At 31.9% G+C, this 6,126-nt stretch overlaps 1 protein-coding gene across 1 annotated transcript in view; it reads right to left on the bottom strand.

Annotated features, from left to right (window-relative positions):
• The window catches only part of LOC110036220 (potassium transporter 20-like), a 21,652-nt gene that overhangs the window by 14,516 nt on the left and 1,010 nt on the right, over positions 1 to 6,126 (bottom strand). The gene's annotated exons all lie outside the window — the stretch shown is intronic.

Genomic DNA, 6,126 nt, shown 5'->3' with positions numbered 1-6,126 from the left:
GAATTTCCAGATTCTTAATACTTCAAAATATAGTTTCCTTTACTTTAAATAGTTAACTATAATCTTATTCTTTTATACTAAATATCTTAAGTTACAAAATTAATTTTCATTACAAAAATATTTCTTTAAATCTAATATAATATTTAAATAGCAACAAAAATATAGTTACCTGAATAAATTCACTACATAAAATCATATAAATAATTTTTGAAAATAATTAAATAAATGACATCTAATAGTTAATCTTTTTCTTCCCTCCCCAAACTTAAAATTTTCAATATAAAATAATACATGTGGAAAGAAAAACTCTAAATATAAATCATACCTCAGTATTTTAAGCATTTTCATCATTCTGAAATTTTTGCAGGTCTTCTCAACATTTCTATTTCACGTGGTCTGTAATATTAGGAGCTTTCTACACCTAAATCATTAGAGGAATTTCTGGGTAATGAAATTTTGAAATAAGTATAGAACTAAAACATTAAACAAACACAACATTTCCTAACACAACCACAATACTAAACAAAACAATTTAAAATGCGAAATAACAATCACATTACATTACAATTCACAATACTACTCAACATCTATTAAACTACACATGCAAATTTAATTATAACACTAACTTTATAACAAAAGTTAAAATTATCCAAATACAACGTAATAATAAAAATAAAAGTCCAAATGCACAAACATCCATTTCTATTACAAAATAATTACAGAAATAAAACTATAAGTATAACTATATCAATTACATTTAAATATCAAAATCCCAAACTATGTCTTCGTCGCCTTGATCAGCAGGTGGATTGGGTTGATACTGAGTATATCAGGGGCACTCAGGAAAAGTAACATCAGGCTCACCTCTGTAGTGTCGGGCCTGAGCTTCATAATAGGCTACCTCAAAATTTGAATGCTTCTGAAGGTACTCACTATCATAATCGTACCTCCAATCCTTTCATTTATTAACTTCATTTATTAACTCTATGCTCTCCCGCTGCAAGGTCAACTCATTCATCAAATCCGAGAGCGTAGGGGAACTAGAAGGTGGAAGATCATACTTGTAGAGGGGACATTTCTACTAGTAGAAGGTTCTTGATTTCTACTTCCAGTTCTCCATTTCTAATGGGATTCATAAGTCTTTAAGTTGGCTTTACTAATGGGTTTCATAGGGTAAACCCATTCTTCATCTCCAATTTCCACTATAGATAGTTTGCAAATTGCATAAATAAGTCTAGGATGTCCTAGACCTCAACTTGTCTCACCCCTCGTCGTAGTTAATATATTCTTAAGAATAATTCTCCCCACATTTATAGTTCAATTATTCAGAATACATAAATTCAAAATAGATCTATCTCTAGTTACCTCACTATGGTGATAAGTCGGTAACAGAGTAGAGGAAATGAAATAGTGTCACGTCTTAGAGGTGACATTCAACATGGAAACAGAAAAATTTACCCGTTCTCACTGCTTTATCTTCCATGTTCTTTTCCCATCAGTGAGAAAGTTGATCACATCATTCAGAGGGCCTTCCATCATACTAAAGGATTCATACTGGCAACTATAAGAGTCTGGGACTTCGTAAAAGGTGTTGATGCAGGCGGAAGTAAATTCCACAGGAAATCCACGCACTTCAACGATTCCGTCTTCAGAATAGATTACATTGACGTAGAACTCCTTCACAACATTTGCATCAGTTTTATTGGTTGTGTAACAAAAGTTTTCCCACCTCCGCTCGACAATAACTCGTTCAATCTCTCCTCCCGGACTTTCATAAACTCGATCTTGTATACACTTCTTTCCTTTAAATGTTGAAGTAAATTTTGTTTGAGCCATCGCATTGACGAAGCGAGACTCGTCAAACTCAACCCATCTCTTTTTTCGTGGGGTCATTTCAATCTTATCAAATTATAAAAAAATTCCAAAAATTACTTCAAATATGAAAATCATGGCTTCCAATAGTAATTTTAAGAGTTCAACACTAAGATCCATGAATTTTTTCCCAAACTTTCTTCACATTCTCAAATTTTTCAGATTTCCTCAACGTGGAAGAAATTTATGGTGAAAATCAAATATTTTTAGTTTGGAGTGAAGCTCTTACCTAGAGATGATCAAATCAGGTGTAAAAAAGCCTTGAAATCGCCTCCTAATCAAAGGTTAAGTTTGCAAATTGAATTCTACATTTATACCCTCCATGATATGTGTTGGAGACAAAAGCCATGGAGGCTAGAGAAAAAAGCCATGGAGGCTGTCAATTGTAGGATTTTACTAAGAATGGAGAGCAGAAGTGAACTTGGCCTGTGGTTTTGTTCTGTCCATAGTGGATAAGAGAGAGAGAGAGAGAGAGACGAGGAAGCTAAGCAATGTTGAGAGTCAAAATGCAACTTTCATTACAAGGCTGGCAGGCTGATTGATGCCTTTGATGCCTTTTTTTAGCAGCTGTTTAACGATGATCACAGTATTGGATTTGTGTTAAGCATTCCTTGAAGTACCGTAGCGGGCATTTACATGCATACCTCCCAAATCCCATGTATTTACATATCTAACACTTTAAACCTTACTTTTTTTACATTTATACCGCCCAAATCTTTCATATCACATCAAAAACACCAGCATTTATGAAATACACCTTTCTATGCATGAGTAAGGTGAGATGTAAAAAATTAAATTTATGTGCTAGATATGTAAATACATGGGAATTGAGTGGTATCTCTGTAAATCTTCCATTAAAACTACACAACCGTTGTTTGATACCACTATAAGCAAAGTAGAAGAAGCATAACTGGGGGAGTTTGATTGGTACAAATGACAGTAAATATCACAATATAGAAAGAGGCTGAAAAACAAAAATTAGCAGTAAATTACCATAATTTAGCAGAAGAGAAAGTAACTAAATCATACCATGATGAATTAGAAATAAATGATGCATTAGAAATGCTGTCATTATGGACCCTGGCGAAAGGGCAATGTTGAAATACAGGAATACATAAGCCAAAATTGCAGGAAGAATGGGCTGATTTCTATATTCCATCCAGCCATTTCTCATGGACTTCAATCCATTTTCCCCGGAAAACACAATAATAAATTACAAGTAATAATAAATCACAAATGTTTGTTTTCATGAAAGCATAATAGGGGCACTTACATACATACCACATAATTCTTATGTGTTTTCACATCTAACACCTAAACATTTGTATTTACATCCACTTTAAGGCATCAACATCACTACCGTTTTAAAGTGAAATACCCGATTTTATACATAGGTTTATGACACCAAGGTGTGTCTGTGTCTTGCATTTTAGACTATCATCACAACTCTGTTCCGCAAACCGCTTTCCTGTTTTTTTTTTTTAATAAATTTGGTAATTGTAAGTTGCTGTGTTATTGTATGTTATTCAGGTGTTATTGTGTTCTGTGAATATTCCCGATGTTATAATAACAACATACATCAATAACACTTAAATAACACACAATAACACCTAAATAACACGCAATAACACCGTAACAACACGAGAGGAATATTATTTTGTGTTACCGGACAAATTTTATTTTATTTTTCTGTCAACGCCACGTTGCATGATTTTATTGGACTCCACACGTAACTTTACGTGTGCGGTCCTGATGCAATATTTTCTCAACTTTTGGATAGCAGGAACCCCTAGAAGCATTTTAAACAATGACTCATTGTTTACAACCATAGCGAGCACATGTGAATTTACATATATACCGCCCAATTCCTATGTTTTTACATATCAAACACCTGAATCTTGTTATACCACCCAAATCTACTGTCACACAAAAAATATCACTATTTTAACTATTAGAAAGTGAAATGTATCTTTTTCATGCATGAGTAAGGTGACATATACGAAAAAACTGAAGTTTAGGTGTTAGATATGTAAATACATAAGAATTGAGTGGCATGTATGCAACATCCAAAAAAATAAACTATCAGATGTAACATTCATTAGTGCCTGCTAACTTTACATGACATTAGAAACTAAATCATGAAAAGAAATAAGGGGCATTTACATACATAGCACACCATTCTAATGTATTTACATCTCTCGCACCTAAACTTTCAAATTTACACATATAACACTCCAATCTTTAATATCATATAAGAGATTGCATTAATATCATTACAACAACAATAACTATTTACTACTATATAAATATTATGACACGTGTCCTATATATTTATAGTAAGATTTTACAAGTCTTAATTATTATAATATAATATTCATTATTGAGAATATTTTATTTATTATATTTCCATTATGAATCTCTTATATTACCAATATATAAACATGTTCTTATAAACGTATAGTTCAATAACGCTCACTATGATTATAACTCTCTATCCAAACCTTTCTATCCACCAACTCTTATTTCATTTCCTCCATATTCTTTATTTTTGCCTATGTAATTATGAATCAAAATATCAATTTGGGATAATTTGGGATCAAATTTTTAATAAATACAATTTACTTTACATTTTTTTTTTAAATTTTATACTCAAAATAAATTGGCATGTTTTTTAAAACACTTAAAATATTTTATAAAGATTTTAAACTTCAATCAAATAAATAAACATATTTTATTTGAAATGAAAATATAAATAGAATAAAAAATAAAACCCACCTAAAAAGGCACCTAAAGTAGGGCTGTTACCACCCGATATTGGTAAATATAGAAGAATTGAGTTATACATTTATTATTGGGCATTTACATACGATACCACCGATTTCTATATATTTACATTTCTAAAATCTAAACTTTGCTTTTTTTTTTGAGTTATACCACCCAAAATATTCATCTCTCATAAAAAATGCCAGTTAGGTTATCAATCAATTTGAGTGGTCTAACTCAAAAAAAATAACCTGAATTTGAGGGTTGAGGTTTAATGTTACATATCAATTAATTTGAAATTTAATATTTACATATCAAACAATTGGCGTGTGCCGCTTTTGGTTATTAGCTTATCACCATTGCTCTCTTTAATGTAATGTGTGAAATTTTATGTACGTACACGTACATTCAAGGACTGCAATATGGGGGGGGGCATTCCTTGTTTTTTTTTTTTTCGCACATCCTAACAGTGGATGTATGAACATACATAATATATTTTCGTGTGCATCCTAATAGGGCCATTTACACGCATCACCAAATTCCTATGTATTTACATATCTAAAGCCTCAAGTTTACTTTTTACATTTATACTACTCAAATCTTTCGCATCACATCGAAAGCACCACCATTTATTTTAATTTTTAATAGGTGAAATACACCTTCTCACGCATTGACAAGGTAGCATGTATGTGGAATGGAAATTTAGAAGTTAGATATGTAAATGTATGGGGATTGAGTGGTATGTACGTAAACTTCCATGTATAGTTTCGCATGAAGTCTACAAATGCAGAAGAATAAAGAAGAGTCTAAAGAGCGTACCTTGCAGAGATGACTGGTGCAGTGAAAAGAGAAGCTAAGCAAGAAGAAGATGGAGCAGTTGCAGTAACTGAAGCTGATATGAAAGGAAAGAAATTATCGCGGGTAAAGCTTCCTCGAACCGACTCATTTAATTTTTTTTTTTTAGCATCTGATATAAAACTCCTAATACAGTAAAAGCATAGCTACTGTATTAGGAGTTTTATATCAGATGCTAAAAAAAAAAAATTAAATGAGCACTCTTTCTCATTTATTTATCAAAATATTTAGAAAAAATTTACAAAAATAGAGACGTGCTGAATGAGAAAATTGTCAGAATGATCTATTGACTTTTTGTAGAGGGTCATTTTAGTCCCAAAGTCTTCAATTTAATCCCCAAACTCTTTTAACGAAGCCTAAAGGGACTATTTTAGCCCATTTTTTAAAAAGTAAAGCGTCAAAATAGACCTTAACTTTTTACATGGGGCAGTTTTAGTTATCGAGTTTATAGAAGTGTCGTATTAGTCTACAGGCCCTTTGAAATTGGGGTTTAAATAGTCCTCCCCATAGAGGACTATTAGAACTTAATTTGAAAGTAGCCGGGGACTATTTTTGGCACTTCTATGAACTCTGGGGTTAAAATGACCCGTACAAATAGTCGGGGATTATTTTGGCACTTTAGTCATATTGAAAGAG

This window comes from Phalaenopsis equestris, unplaced genomic scaffold, assembly GCF_001263595.1.
Source record: "Phalaenopsis equestris unplaced genomic scaffold, ASM126359v1 Scaffold203879, whole genome shotgun sequence".
NCBI lineage: Eukaryota > Viridiplantae > Streptophyta > Magnoliopsida > Asparagales > Orchidaceae > Phalaenopsis > Phalaenopsis equestris.
Note: the sequence above shows the minus strand (reverse complement) of the source record. Positions and strands in the feature narration are given on the sequence as shown.